Genomic DNA, 15,458 nt, shown 5'->3' with positions numbered 1-15,458 from the left:
GGCCACCACAGAGCCTCCCCCTCAGGAAACACCAGCACAGCACCCACCCAGCGGGCCCATACCTCTGTCCCTGGGACACGTCAAGCAGCAGTGTGTCCACCACTATAGGGAACCCAGGCTAACCCACCACCCCAAGAACAGCAGGGACCTGGGGGCAGTGACAGTGGGCACACGGTTCAGGGGACAGAGGCCCAGGAAAACAGGGGAACTGGGAGGTCTGCTGTGCGACAGGCGGAGGACAGGCCCAGGGAACCCACTCTCCACGAGGCCCTCTCCAACATCATGGGATCGTACCATCATTCCCAGGAGACGATGGCAACGGTACTGGCCAAGTTTCAGGAGACCAAGCGGCTGCCAGAGGAACAGTATTTGGGGTTCAGGGAGACACTCAAGTCCATCAACACCACCCTGGGCACCATTGTAGAGGTGCTGAAGGACCTCGTGAACACCAGGAGGGACACTGTTGCACAACAAGGGGCCCCTGACCCTAGCCTGGACGATGAACCGCCCACCACCTCCGGCGGCGCTAGTGGACAGGAGGCACCGCCACAGAACCACAACACTAGCACCCCACCCCCTGCAGATGGTGAACCACCCCGCAAGCGGTCCTTGAGATCCAGGACAAAAACAGAGAACAATGCCAAGACCCCCACCAAGAAATGAGACCACCCTGAATATCATCCTTCTGTCCCACTTTGTCACCCTGTCCATCCTTAAACTGCCCTAGCTCCACTTCCTATGCCCCTTTGGACGATGCACCTGTAAGCCAAATAACTGGACTCTGCCATGGACATTCGTCCACCATCACCCCTGACCATTTTACAACCCTTTCCACTATTTAGCACTTAAATAAACACCCTTGAATCACAAAACAATCTGGAGTCAGTCTGTGCTTTCACAAATGTGTATTTGCAATAACTGAGGGAAATAGCAATGTCCATTGTATTGTCAACCTTTTCCCTTCACCTCCCCCATTCCTTCCGTCCACTAGGGCCCGCCTTTCCAGGTCCCAACCCAGGACCTCAGCCACCACATCAACGGGCACAGTGGTGCCAGCAATAACCGGATTCTGGAGTGCGCCAAGCAGCAGGGCTGCCAGTGTCCCAAGGAGCGAGGCCAAGGACATTCCCCCACCTCCAAAACAGAAGAAGTTGCCCACATCCCAGAGGGAGAAGGCCAAAACACCTGCCACCAAGGGCTCAGCCAGGACAACAGTTGGGAGTGGCAAGACAGCTGCACTACCATCCAAGGTGGGGAAGGGCCTGAAAAAGAAAGGCAAGTCAACGTCGCCGCCAACCTGCACGGAGGACAAGACGGCCACCGGCACCGCCAAATGCACTGCCGCCACGGGCACCGCCGCCAGCACCCAAGATACTGAGCCCTTCACCTGCACCGCAGACACTGTGCCCTTCAGCAGCCCAAGGTCAGTGAGGCCGCCAACAGCACCGCCGCTCAGGACACCGCCGCCAGCACTGAGGTCAGTGAGCCCGCCACCAGCACCGCTGCTCAGGAATCCGCCGCCAGCACCGCCGCTCAGGACACCGCTGCCAGCACCAAGGTCAGTGAGCCCCCCACCAGCACCGCCACTCAGGACACCGCCCCCAGCACCAAGGTCAGTGAGCCCCCCACCAGCACCGCCGCTCATGACACAGTCACCAGCACCGAGGTCAGTGAGCCCACCACCAGCACCGCTGCCCAATGGGCACCGCAAGCATTGCCGCTACTGAGCCCGCCGCCAGCACTGCCAGTGGCCACGCCACATCCTGAGCCAGTGGCACCACCGCAGACATGACTGCCATCCCCAGTGGTCATTCGTATGAGGCTGGTGGTCAGTTCCAGGGGAATGGCCAGCTTGCATGTTGCACCTCTGTCAGTGGAGTGTCACATCCACTACCTCAGTCCTTGGCAGGATGAAGCACTCTGGGCTCAAAGCCCCCTCCAGAACCAGTGGAGAAAGACATCCACTACCTCAGTCCTTGTCAGGATGAAGCACTCTGGGCACAAAGCCCCCTTCAGAACCAGTGGAGAAAGACATCCACTACCTTTGTCCTTGGCAGGATGAAGCACTCTGGGCACAAAGCCCCCTCCAGAACCAGTGGAGTATCACATCCACTACCTCTGTACTTGGCAGGATGAAGCACTCTGGGCACAAAGCCCCCACCAGAACCAGTGGAGTATCACATCCACTACCTCTGTCCTTGGCAGGATGAAGCACTCTGGGCACAAAGCCCCCTCCAGAACCAGTGGAGACTGTTATCCACTTGAGAGACTATCACTTTGCACTCCCCAGGATAAAGCAGTGGGCAAACCACCCACTGTAAAGACTTGAGAGACTGTGGCTTTGCACTCCCCAGGATAAAGCAGTGGGCAAACCACCCACTGGGAAGACTTGAGAGAATGTGACTTTGCTCTCCTCAGGATACATCAATGGCCATGGAGCCCCCTCTTGGAGCTGGCGTCGTGCACTCATCTGGCTGAGGTGCCCCCCTTCCCTTCTCCCTGAGGTGTCTGTGTTTTTTTTCAATCTGATGCCCCTGCAGTGTTCTCTTTGTTTCGATGGGGTATCTTGTGTGGGCCTCACCCATGCATTTTGGGCCCAGTGGTCCACGGACTATATTGGTGCAGTACCTGGACTTTAATTCTTGGTGTACATATTTGTTTATAGTGTATATAAATGTTTGATTAATGGATTTTACATGATTACAATCGTTCAACTAATTTCCTTTTGTCCTTGCGTTCTTCCAGGGGGTCTGGGGGGTGTAAATGTAATGTTTCATCATATATTGGTGTGTGTGTTGTTGTGGGTGAGGGTGGGGGTGTTGCGTGTTGCGTGTGTGTGTGTCACTCTCTTTTCCCTCCACCCTCCCCTGTGTCGTAGGTGCAGTACTCACCGTGGTCGTCGTCGCTATCGGTCGTGCTCCTGGTAGAGGAGCAGGAAGACAATCGCAGGGAGTATTTGGAGTTCAGGTTCCATGGCGTTCTGGTTCCTCGTGGAATGTGTAGAGGTGAGTGTTTCCCCTTCCAAGTCCTGTTTCCACCGTGTTTTTGTTCGCATCGAATCCTCCCCAGAAAAGTTGGCGGATTGGCTTGTCATAATAGTGTGGGCGGTACATTGTCTTTTGCCTGTCTGTTGGCGGTGACTGCCATGCTGTTTGTTTGTACCGCCGTGGCGGTCGGAGTGTTAAAGTCGCTGTCTATGTTGGCGGTTTCCGCCACGGTCATAATTCCATTTTATTTACTGCCGGCCTGTTGGTGGTTTTACCGCCGCTTTACCACCGACCGCCAGGGTTGTAATGAGGGCCCTAATCTCCCCGGTTCCTTGCAACGCCTGTGTTTCCTCATTGTTTTACAGTACTGCACCTTGGGGCCGTGTGGCTCCGTGACCAGCCCACACTCCCTCATGAGTGGTGTTCGACTGTTGGGAATGACTCCGTGATAGCCCTAGTTGGAGCTATTGAGTATCTAATACTAAGATGTAATCTTTTAAAATGTGTATCTTTGCTTGTGTATGCTGGAGTTTTGCCTTTTTGATCTTGTTTTTATTGGCATGGAGTTGAGTGGCGTAGAATAAAGTGATGGACAGTGTGATAGCCTACAGTGCATTGTTGTAGAGTGGAGGGCCATACAGGGGAATAACGTACAGTGCAGTGTTGAACACTGATTTGGTGTACAGTGGACTGGCATTGAGTGGAATAGCATAGAGTGTACAGGCATAGATTTTAGTTTCATAGAGTGGAATAGAGTATAGAGGAGTGGTGTGCAGGGGAGTGGCATAGAGTTGAATGGGGTAGAGTGGAATGGGGTAGAGTGAAATAACATTTAACGCTCCTGGCATACAGTACGGTGATGCAGAGTGGAGTGTCCTACAGTGGAATAACATAGAGTTTAGTAGGGTACAGTAGATTGGCGTAGGGTGGAGTCATGTAGGTGGAGTGGCATAGAATGGAATAATGTACAGTGTAATAGTGCACAGTGAATTGTCGTACAGTGGAGTTGCATACTGTGGAGTGGGGTAGAGTGAGAGTTCTACAATGTAATAGCTCACAGTGCAGTGTTGTACACTGAAGTGGTGTACAGTGGAGTGACAGAATGGAATAGCATAGACTGTAGTATTGTAGAATGGTATTGCACATAGCTGAATCATGCTGAGTAGTGTAGAGTGGAGGGGGTACCCAGTGGAGTGGCATACACTAGAGTGTCCTAAAATTGAGTAGCGCAGAGTGTAATAGCGCACATTTTAGTGATGCAGAGTGGAGTGGTGTAGAGTAGAGTGGGGTGGAGTGGAGTGGAATGTTATACAGTGGATTAGCATAGAGTGGAGTGGCATACAGTGGTGTGATATACAGCGGCGTGGTGCAGAGTGTAATAGAGAAGAGTGGAGTGGTGTAGAGTTGAGTGTCGTAATTGAAATAGATACATCATGAAAGTGTGTGAATGGATGTAGATGAATTGTGGCAGGAAAACACATTATAAGGCGTAAATGGCAATTCTTCTTAGTATGTGTGAATAATGTGAGTAGTGTTAAAGTTATAAGTTTTAAAATACTTAGATATATGTTGTGCCACAATATACAATGCGATTGGGTAATGGCTGTGCTTACCAAATGTAAAAGGCAGGCATGTAGTTTTCAACACAGTTTGGCTGTGTTCTGTTGTGGGTTAGGGTCTTATAGGTAAGTACTAAGTTTTATTGTTGTTCCCTACAAATTACCACTTTATTAATAGAAAGAAAAAAATATTTATAATTTTCTATATATTTTTACAGCAGTTTATGGAGACCTGCATATTTTTTTTATTTTTTTAAACTAGCATGGTAATTTGTAGGTATTACCACGGTACTGCATAGACTTTTTTGTGAAGATTTAACACGTTATAAATAGAAAATACACTAAACTTCCCTATATTTGTAAAATATAGTGCAGTACAGTGTATTTTTCATTTTTGTACACATTTATCTTTTTGAATTTATTTTAGATAGCACAGTACTGTGAAACGCCGTACATTTAAAACATAAATATATAGAAACGTATACATATTTTTCCTACCTAGAACCACTTTAATAAAGTGACAATAGGTAGGGAAAAATATCAAACCTAATGCTTAACAATATCTAAGGACGAAACGCAGAACACAGCTTAAGTGTACCTAAAACAACATGTCTGCTGGTAACCTTTGTAAAGGCAGTAATTAGCCAATTACATAATGTATTGCTTTCGCTATGTACCTCGGTACTGCTGTGAAATACAGTGAATTTTCACAAAAATACCATGACAACTGATACAATTAAGTTCAAATGCCTTATAACTTATAAAATACTTACTCTACTTATCTGTACTACACACAAATATGGTCTGCTCACTCTAATGTCTAATCCTACCATATTTCATGTAAATCTGATCAGGCGTTTTTGCGCTATGCAAGATATGATAGCTTTTGAAAAATGTATTAGTGGAAAAATATGTTTTGGGACTCCCCTTTTATCTTTGCACTCCCTTGCCCAATCACCACAAAACTTTCCATCATCTGCCTGTGTGGGACAAGCCATAGGTCTGGCAGGTTTTTGTCAAACGGGGGTAAAGTTACTAGGGACCAAATGTCAGATGACTTCCCATACAGACAGATATTTCTAATCTGAACCTAACTGCAACCTCCCAGTAACCTTTGTTTTTTTCAGTGAAAATACATATATATATATATATATATATATATATATATATATATATATATATACACACACATTACCTACTGCCGGTCGCTAGTAGTTAGTTATAGTTAGGACCTAGTTTCCATAGGAAAAACATTTTTTTTTTTGGCAATAACTTTGGCACCATTTGACGAATTCTCACAAGATTTTTAAAACTAGTTTGCCACTCACTTCAGCTGCTGTCTTCAAAGTTTTGGGGTCCTTCATCAAGCGGGGACCGAGAAGATGAGGGGGGTCCCAAAACGCTTTTTACCCACGTGATTCCAGATGTTTTTAGACATGACTACAGCCTGAACCTCTGGACTGAATTACCCCAAATTTGGCAGAAAGTTAGATCTCTGTACAGAAAGAGCCCTTTTGTGATTTGGTGTAAATCCATTCAGTAGTTTTGGAGTTATTAAAGGAAAAAGAAGAACCCCAATAGCAATACCTTGATTGGCTGAACGCAACCTGACCAGAATTTGCGACTCCCATTTTATATATCGGGGAATGGATGTGGGGAGAGAAAAGAGAAATAAAATGTTATAAACGTGGTACAGGTACCCTGATATATCTAGGACTGTGAGGGATTCCTGTAAACCATTTGTTTCCACATGTGAGGATCAGAGTATGCGCTGTGGCGCTCAGCACTGCCCCATGTGAATCTGCTAATCCCACCTCAAATTTTTAAAAAATCACATACTCACAGAACCTGTCAGCCTCTCACAAAGCCACTCATACACTCACTCAGAGACTGACACACCCAGTCACACACCCACTCAGACACTCACACATCCACTGACGGACCCAGTCAGACATTCACACACCCACTCATACACCCATACAGACACTCACACACCTACTCTGAGACCCACACAGCCACTCACACACCCACACACTGATCCACAAAACCACTCACACACCCTCAAAACTACTCACACACCCACTCATACACCCATACAGATGCTTACACACTCACTCACAGACCCACTAAGACACTCACACATCCACAGACAGATGCACACAGACACTAATATACCCACTCTCATTCACATTGTCTATGACATTCACACAGCTAATCATAGACCCATGCAAATACTGATACACTTAAAGAAAGGCCTATATACCCACTGAGAAGCCCAGTGAAACACCCATGCAGACAGTTACACATCCAATGGTATATCCATAGCGTAATACTCCCCCACACAACCACTTACACAGCTATTCAAATACCCACTCATATCCACATTCACACATCCATAGAGAAAGTGAGAAATTCACTCACAAAGGTAGATAGTGAATGCTGCAGTCTATGATATATGAATGTAGGCAGCCATAAGTGGAGTATAATAAATGTATTGGTCTTTTGTATTAATGCTTTCGGTTTGGGAATGGATCCGCAAACCCATCACAGAGTCGAAATGTGCTACTGTTTTGTGTTGAATGTTTGCTTTTGGTTTGTGAATCCGCACCAGATCTGCAAATCCGTGTGAGATAAGGAAAAAAAGTATTTTGAAAATAAATGTAAGTGGAGTTTGGAAATAGGATTGGCTCTGAAAAGAGTCTTTGTGTTTATGATGTGTAGATGATTATTACACAAACAGTAGGATGCACTCTTTCAAGTTATTGAGGAACACCCTGTTGCCTTTCTCTGTGAAATGAACTCCATAATTTCCATAAATTCCATCCATAATAAAGCGTATATTGTTGTGGTATATAGTGTTTATTTTGTGGTTTCTAAGGAATGCAGAAACAGTTTTATTAACATGTTTCCGGGATTTGTCTATTTTTGGTCAGAACTGATTTGACCATTTCCACTTCTGCTGTTGACAAATGTTAGGGAACACCAAGGCAGTGTGTGGGAAAAGTGTCATTAATTTACCAAAGGTATCTTTTGTTGCGATTTCCAGACCTTACCCCTGTAATTGCTCCTAGGTCATTGTCACCACAGTGCAGAATCATGAGATCTAGATGTTGGCAATCCGCAATGCTTTCAAACAAAGGAAGCAATTGATGCCAATTTAACCCTCTCTGGCCAACCCAGGTAATGCCCCCATTGGGTAAACCCAGGCCCTGTCAATGCCACTATTTTTAGCACTCTCTCTGGCCCAAAACAAAAAACTATGAGTCACAATACACACTCTAACCATTTTGGAGGCAAAGAGTAGTAGCACACAGTAGAAGGTTGCAGCTGAATGAGACAGTTTAAAAAAATGAATGGCATTTACAATGGTAGACAGCACCTAAAATCTAAAAGAACATATTTGAATGGAGGACAGCATCTAAAATTTAAAAGAAAATATTTTATTGAATGGTGTAAATATGTACGCGTGTAAAACTAGATAGAGATGTTCTGACAAAGGTAACTTCATGTGTGATTGGCTCTGGAAAATAAAAGTTATGCTGTTTGGAGTATGCTTATCATTTCAAACAATCAACCACACCTGCTACAGTTGAATTTGAAACTAGCATGCTGCTGTGATTGAACGTGTTGTGAACTATTGACTTAGTGCTAGCAGAGAATGTTTGAAACATGGTGACCCTTTAAACGGCTCTACAAGAGGAAGGGAACAAAAAATAATAGACTGTTAACCCCAAAAGAAGAGAGCCATGGTAAAAGTGCTGATGAGTGAGTAGCTTCAAATTAGTTAATTTTTACAATGTAGATTAGAAATTCTGTGCTTTATGAGCAGATTAGTAAATGGTTTCATGGGCTCGTGTGTTGATCTGTGGATCCATAGCAATTTTACATGGGGGGTTGCACTGAGCGCTGCGGCTGATGCACGGATTCACCCAAAAACACTACCAAATTGGTCTTCATAACAGTAGTCTCACAAGGGATTAATAAAGAGTGACCATTTACAAGTGAAATAAAAATAAAAAAAATTGAAAAAAAGGTTGTGATTTTCTTACTACATCACTTTCACTGAAATAAGAGTGGGAAGGGGTGCCATTTAAGGCTGCTCTGTACTCAGAGTGATTTACCATTCCAGTGCTAATGACTTCAGATTATGAGTGAGAAAAGATTCTAACTTGTAATAATTGTACAGCAGCAAACAGATTAAACAGGTATGTAAATAAAGTAGTACTTTTAAATGTATATGTATATAGTAGTTTATGAGTGTATATAAGGAAACTGTGTAGGTTGTACACAACAGTAAAAGGGAAAAAAGGTGACGTTAGATGATGAAGTTAACAAAAAATAAGCAGCAAAGAAGGAACAAAAATATCTGCAGAAAATATTTAGGTATTTCATGCAGCTGCAATGAATGAATGTGTTTGGGAGTAGATGGTGGTGAATTATCAGAATAAATAATGAAATTATATATAATTTGAACCCAGTCTAAGAGAGAGGCAGGCATTCATAGCTGATGTGGATCCAACAAAAATGTAGCCAGACAGTGACTGTCATAGTGTGAATGATACCAACAAAACAATACACACATTATTATTTACGGTAGTCACAGACCTAGTATCAGAGCAACAGTGGGACTTATACATTCAGTCTGACAGTTACAGAGTAGTTATGTATATAGCTCTAAGAGAGCTGTATGCACACACAGTTAAACACAAGAACACTTTGCAACACAGTCAGTAACACATACAGCCAGTCATATACTTAGTAAGAGAACCTTAAAGTTAGTAAGACAGCCAGTCACATACATAGATGTAGTTTCTTACACATGCAGTTACACACCCAGATAGACACTAATACAGTTACTGACATGCATAATCAAGTACTGATACACCAAGTCACCCGTCTATACATTCATTCATATATGCATTTAGAAAATTGGAATGTTGAGAGCTTTATTGCAGAGGATGGAGTCGCTCCGGGCTTCTAATGGTTTATAAAACCGGAGCTCTAGCATTCCAATGTTTGTCTTTCACAGCAACAGCTATGAACAGAGGCCTCAAGTAGCCCAAGGGGATTTCAACCCCCTTAGGCTCCGTGAAACCATTGCTTTACTACTTAGAACATTTTGCCCTGATGGGTCGGAATATCCTAATAGCTTTCTAGCACGCTGTAGCTTGTTAAAAGTCCACACCTTTGGTTCAGGCCTTTAAGACTATGGTGAGCTATATAGCTATATTATAGATCCATATAGAGGGATTTTTAGTGCCTGTTCCACACTACATAACCATTTCTCTTATACAGCCAGTAACAGCCTCAGGAAACTGCTTATATACTCACCACTGATATAGCCAGATAGTATCCAGCACACTGAGAAAAACATGAATAAAACCATTCACGCACTGATTAACTGAGGTATAGATCCTGTTAGAGATTCATTCAGACCACTTTGTAGGCACATGCAGGTCCACTTACAGATATATACACCCATTGATATGTCTACCACTTATTTTGTTAGAAACAGACGTAGACAGGCATACGACTAGTTACACATACATTATCCCACCCAGGCAGTCACTGACATACCTATTTTCACAAAACCATACAGCCACTCATACAAACAGTAAGGCAGCAACAAAAGCACACTGCCAGTAAGCAACTTATATAGCCACCTACATAGTCATTTACAGACTTTGGGGGTCATTCTGACTTTGACGGGCGGCGGAGGCCGCCCGCCAAAGTCCCGCCGGCAGAATACCGCTGCGCGGTCAAAAGACCGTCGCGGTAATTCTGAGTTTCCCGCTGGGCTGGCGGGCGACCGACAGAAGGCCGCCCGCCAGCCCAGCGGGAAACCCCCTTCCATGAGGATGCCGGCTCCGAATGGAGCCGGCGAAGTGGAAGGGGTGCGACGGGTGCAGTTGCACCCGTCGCGATTTTCAGTGTCTGCTTGGCAGACACTGAAAATCTTGGTGGGGCCCTGTTAGGGGGCCCCTGCAGTGCCCATGCCATTGGCATGGGCACTGCAGGGGCCCCCAGGGGCCCCATGACACCGGTACCGCCATCCAGGTTCTGGCGGTCAAGACCGCCAGAACCAGGCTGGCGGTAAGGGGGTCGGAATCCCCATGGCGGCGCTGCTTGCAGCGCCGCCATGGAGGATTCCCTTGGGCAGCTGGAAACCGGCGGTGTACCGCCGCGGTCAGAATGCCCATGGGAGCACCGCCAGCCTGTTGGCGGTGCTCCCGCGGTCGTTGGCCGCCAGGGTCAGAATGACCCCTTTGTTACCTATGTAGTCATATACTCAGGGAAGCACTGACACACTCACTCAGATACGTACTCAAGGACTGAACCACCTAGTCACCTATCTGTATAGTAAATCATATATACATTTATATATTCACAGAAAGAGGCTTATAGAACTTGTTACACAGTGAGATTAGCACTTATGTAGGTACTTAATTGCTATGTACTCTTATTTGACATAAAAAAGAAAAAAACAGAAGAAAGTGTACTATCTTCTTAAAACTCAGACTGAAAAGGAACACGGTGTGGAGAATATGCTGGGATAAAGTTGCTCGTAAGAGAACTAAGGAGTTCCTTAAAGTAGTATGTGGAATAATACAAAATGAGAAAAAAGCTGCTAATAAAAAGTAAGGTTTGAAACCAACTGAGAAAGGACAAGAAATAAATGCTATCATACGTAAAAAAGATCTTAAGAAAACAGCTAGTTTGACAAGCAGTCAGAAAAAATGTAAAGAGATAAGAAGGAGAATGTTTTGCAACAGAGTAGTACAGAATTTGGTGCGAAAGATGGATAATAAGAAGAGAACTTCATCACTGACACTGAAGCAAAAAACACATTGAAACTGTAGTTGATAAAGCATTTGCTTTGAAGCAGAAACTATTTATATAGATTCTCAACAGAATGAGAATTCTGGATAAAACAATATTGTGTATATGAGGAGAAGCCAAAAAAAGGTTTATCAGTAAAGTAATTTCTGTATTTTTTTTAAAAGCGAATGGAAGCATATATCAAGTACAGAGCCCTTCTATAATGAAGAAAGCTACTTACAAGAGAACACATTAGTGCATGCAGTTGCAACAACTGGTTGATGCTATGAGGTAAAAGATAGTACTGCTATTGCAAAAGAGGTGATGGTTGCTAGAAATGTAGAGGAAGAGTTAGATGAAGAGGTACAATGAAGGTGCAGACATGCCCCTGTATACAAATGGGACTGTAGCAATATTTTCAGTGCTCACCAGGAATATATAAAGACATTTTCTACGTCAATTCTCAGACAGAAGTGTGAAGCAGAAGATTGCAATGTTACAAGAATTAGATCTGTGCAAAATGAGAAAATATACTAATTTACAAGGCCATTCACTGGCATGTCTATCCAAGAAAGTATGTACAAGTACCTTCCATCCATTCTGAATATTGGCTGTTCATCATTTTAAAATGTGATACTTAGTTAGGAGACCTTACTTTGTAAAAAGTTCTGCATTGTGTTTAGGAGAAATGAATAAAGCTCTTTTGTATGGTACACTCTCAAAGGTAGAAAAAGCGTGTGAAGATATTCAGTTACATTTCTTTGGTCCTGAAGAGGAGTACAGAGCAAATGAGGAGTTGGTATGTCCAGGTGTAGAGGATTAGAACACAGATATCAGTGCTGATAACACTGCACAAGAAATTGCAAAGTTTAATTCAGTTTTCAGCAGGAAAGCAAACTATGCTTGTATTTGTTGTCAATGGACTCACCATAAAAAACACACTCAAAATGTTGATTTGTTCTCAAAAACTGAACAAGAAAAAAGAGACAATTGGCTAGAATTTGCTGGGGATTTATTTGTAAAGGAATGCTTTGATTTGTCAACACATCAAATTATATGTAAGTATTGTTATGATAAATTAGAGGGCAACCAAATGCCTGCCAGAGCAATACATAGCAAGTTAGAGTTGGTTCAAATACCAGAGGGACTTGGACATTCAAATATTTATGAAACAATACTGATACAATCTATGCATTCTTTTCAAGCAATAGTTTGTATGGAACCAAAGACTGTGAGGTTGTCATTGACTGAGCTACAGAAAGGCCTTAAAGGTAGAGGTGTGTACTTGCCTTTGTATTTTAAACACAATATTGCAACTGTGGATATATAGAGTGATAAAGATTAACCACTTATAATTCTATTGAAAGGGGTAACCCAAAAAACAAAACATCTGGCAGGGACTAGTGGATGTAAATATGGTAAAAAGCAAAATGTATGGAAGATTAAGTGTTCTCTTCAAGTGGAAAGATTTTAAAAAGTGCATACAAGTAAATATGAACAAATATATGAACACTACTCCATCAATCCACTGCATTCAAAAGAAAGTATGGGGAATGCCATTGATCTATAGATGACACAAGTGAACCTCCAATGAGTGTGTGGCAGAAATGTTTAGTGGCATACTGTGTTCCACAACTATTTCCAACTGGAGTAGGTGGACGGCATGATGACTGCCTAGTGAAAATAACAGAAGCTGGGTATAGGTCAACCAGATTATGTTCACAGGAACCTAATACATGTTCAATGTGTTATTTATGAGTGATTTGTCTGGGCTTTCATATGCTGTTAATCATATTCTTAAGAAAGGAGTTAATCAACAAAATGTGTTGACAAAAGACTGTTGAAAAAAATTATGGAAAGGATGAGAAGCTGGAATACAAATTGATAAATTTGATGACATGTAAACGTGGGAAAACTAGTATTGGTACTGTCCTCCTGGTGAGCTGAAATGTATGTTGAGAAATGTAGGTGCACCTACTTGGTTTCTGACCCTTAGTTGTGCAGGGTATGAGTGGGATGACTCACTTGACTTTTTGAGAGAAGCAAACTCTAACATTAAGGGCATCAACTTGAAGACTCCAGGTGAACTTTGCTCTTTGGATATAGCAGATGTTTATAGGTATTTTAACAACAGGTTTCAAGCCATGCTTTCCTTCACCTGCAACAAAAATAATCTACCTCTTGGAGAAGTTACAGATTTATTTTGACATAAAGATTACCTAGCAAGAGGTGCTCCTCATATTCATATGTTGTGGATAAAAGATGCACCAAAATTTGGAACAGATGACTCTGTACTTTGTTTTATAGAACAGTATTTGACATGTTCTATCCCAAAAAACAGTGATGAAAAAGGCCTGAAACAGCAAGTTCTCCGCTTTCAATCACATGGATGTGGGAAATACTATCGGCGGAAATATAGAGCTAAAGGAAAATTTTACACAAAGTGTTATTGTAGATTTCCAAGATCTTTAATTTCCAAAGGAAGAGTGAACACTTTTTTCTGCAGTGACACATACACTTACTCGAAAATCACCCCAAAACACATACAACCTGAGAAGAACAGAGGCCTCCAACTATATTAATGACTATAAACATGTGATTCTCAAAATGTGGAATGCCAATATGGATATTTAATTTGTGGCAGACAACTCCATGGCTGTTGCTCATTATGTGACTTCCTATATAACAAAATAAGAGAAAACGGAGATAAAGGAGATGTGGGAGGAGAGTTCTGCTGAAAAGTCTCTAAATAAGAAATTGTACAGCTTCAGTTTTAAGATGCTTTCACACAGAGAAAGTGGATCTTATGAGGGCTGTGACCAATTAGCTCAGCCAGTTTATACTCAAAATCAAGAGGAATTGTATGGGTAGGTCTAGGCTTGGTTTGTACGTGAAATAGAGTTTTGAAGTCTTTTCCAAACATTCTTTACCTTGCAGAATCTGACCCAGAAAGTACACACATTGTCAAATAAAACATGTTGGATACTTACTACCCAAAAAGCTGCCCACATCTTCAAAATGTTTGTATTTATGAAATACTTCAACCTTGCAGATATAGAAACAATATGACAGAAAATATAGAGGAAGTAATATTTGCAGTAGTCGGTTGCGATGGTTTTTTGGTAATACCAAGAAAGGCAGTCTAATTAACCACAGGAAACTTAGGCCCTCATTATGACATTGGTGGTAAATCCCACATACTGCCATGCCAGCTGCTGCTAACATACTGCGGCAGCCGTGGATTTCCGCTACCCATGTTATGACACACACACACACCAATCCGTCAATATTCAGCAACACACAAAAGTCCGCGAGCCCAAAGGTCAGTGATAAACTGGCGCTATCAAAACACACACTGTTACGCCAACAGAACAACGGCCACAACATTATGACCCATGAATTAACACAGCGGACATTCAACCGCGGTAAACCATTAGGGGTACATACCGCCACGCTCAAAATACACACACTCAAACAAAACACATTGGTCAATTCAAACTACACACACCTGACACATATACACACACCACACCCACACGCCCACACCACTATAAAACACACCCCCACATTACCCACAACACCTTATGAATACAAACAATTGGCACAAGACTGACACCACAACCACAGAAAAGCCCACAGTCACACACCACCAACGCCTATACACCACCCACGCACCCCACATCACACACCCCAACACATCACCCTACACACCCTCACCCACTAAACTCACACTACACCCATGGCACCACAATGACAACCTAGGTTCTCTGAGGAGAAGCTAAGGGTCATGGTGGAGGAAATCATCCGGGTAGAGCCACAGCTATTTGGATCACAGATGCTGCAGATATCCATTGCTAGGAAGATTGAGCTATGGCGGACGATCGTGGACAGGGTCAATGCCGTGGGACAGCACCCCAGAACAAGGGATGACATCAGAAAGAGGTGGAATGACCTAGGGGGGAAGGTGTGTTCCATGGCAGCAAGAGACGAACTCACTGAACAGAGGACTGGCGGTGTACCCCCACCTCCTCCCCCACAACTAACAACATGGGAGGAGCAAGTCTTGGCAATCATGCATCCTGAGGGCCTGGCA

The sequence above is a fragment of the Pleurodeles waltl genome, chromosome 3_1 (assembly GCF_031143425.1).
Source record: "Pleurodeles waltl isolate 20211129_DDA chromosome 3_1, aPleWal1.hap1.20221129, whole genome shotgun sequence".
NCBI lineage: Eukaryota > Metazoa > Chordata > Amphibia > Caudata > Salamandridae > Pleurodeles > Pleurodeles waltl.
The sequence above is the reverse complement of the archived record's forward strand: the minus strand, read 5'-3'. Positions refer to the sequence as shown.